Raw genomic sequence first — 1,752 nt, 5'->3', positions numbered from 1 at the left:
TCCCCGTCTTAGGTCAGTTAGGATCACCACTTTATTTTAAGAATGTGAAATGTCAGAATAATACTAGAAAGAATGATTTATTTCAGCTATTATTTATTTCATCGCATTCCCAGGGGGGCAGAAGTTTTACATACACTCAATTAGTATTAGGCATAACCTTCAAATTGTTTCATTTGGGTCAAACATTTTGGGTAGCCTTCCACAAGCTTCCCACAATAGGTTGGGTGAATTTTGTCCCATTCCTCCTGACAGAGCTGGTGTAACGGAGTCAGGTTTGTAGGCCTCCTTGCTCACACACGCTTTTTCAGTTCTGCACACACATTTTCTATATGATTGAGGTCAGAGCTTTGTGATGGCCACTCCAATACCTTGACTTCGTTGTCCTTAAGCCATTTTGCCACAACTTTGGATGTATGCTTGGGGTCATTGTCCATTTGGAAGACCCATTTGCGACCAAGCTTTAACTTCCTGACTGATGTCTTGATGTTGCTTCAATATATCCACATAATTTTCCTTTCCTCTTGATGCCATCTATTTTGTTAAGTAAACCAGTCCCTCCTGCAGCAAAGCAACCCCACAACATGATGCTGCCACCCCCGTGCTTCACGGTTGGGATGGTGTTCCTCGGCTTACAAGCCTCCCCATTTTTCCTCCAAACATAACGATGGTAATTATGGCCAAAAAGTTCTATTTTTGTTTCATTAGACCAGAGGACATTTCTCCAAAAAGTACGATCTTTGTCCCCATGTGCAGTTGCAAACCGTAGTCTGGCTTTTTTATGGCAGTTTGGAGCAGTGGCTTCTTCCTTACTGAGCGGCCTTTCAGGTTATGTTGATATAGGACTTGTTTTACTGTGGATATAGATACTTTTGTACCTGTTTCCTCCAGCATCTTCACAAGGTCCTCGCTGTTGTTCTGGGATTGATTTGCACTTTTCGCACCAAAGTACGTTCATCTCTAGGAGACAGAACTCCTTCCTGAGCGGTATGACGCCTGCGTGGTCCCATGGTGTTTATTCTTGTGTACTATTGTTTGTACAGATGAATGTGGTACCTTCAGGCGTTTGAAAATTGCTTCCGAGGATGAACCAGACTTGTGGAGGTCTACAATTTATTTGGCTTGTGGAGGTCTTGGCTGATTTCTTCTGATTTTCCCATGATGTCAAGCAAAGAGGCACTGAGTTTGAAGGTAGGCCTTGAAATACACCTACAGGTACACCTCCAATTGACTCAAATGATGTCAAATTAGCCTATCAGAAGCTTCTAAAGCCATGACATAATTTTCTGGAATTTTTCAAGCTGTTTAAAGGCACAGTCAACTTAGTGTATGTAAACTTTTGACCCACTGTAATTGTGATATAAGTGAAATAATCTGTCTGTAAACAATTGTTGGAAAAATGACTTGTGTCATGCACAAAGTAAATGTCCTAACCGACTTGCCAAAACTATAGTTTGTTAACAAGAAATTTGTGGAGTGGTTTTAAAACGAGTTTTAATGACTCCAACCTAAGTGTATGTAAACTTCCGACTTCAAATGCATTTATGATTCAAGATGGTGGAATTTGTGGTTAGTACATGGTGACCATCTTTATGCACCTTCGCATTTGTTTCAAAGTCACTATTTATCAATTGTTGTAATGTAAGTGAAGGCACTAATTTCACTGATATTGTTTCATGTCACCAAATGCTTTACCAATTGCTGATCATTCGCTGAATGAATAAGAAAAAGAGTCTTAAGTTCATCTACTCTTTT

The sequence above is a fragment of the Salvelinus namaycush genome, chromosome 16 (assembly GCF_016432855.1).
Source record: "Salvelinus namaycush isolate Seneca chromosome 16, SaNama_1.0, whole genome shotgun sequence".
Classification (NCBI taxonomy): domain Eukaryota; kingdom Metazoa; phylum Chordata; class Actinopteri; order Salmoniformes; family Salmonidae; genus Salvelinus; species Salvelinus namaycush.
Note: the sequence above shows the minus strand (reverse complement) of the source record.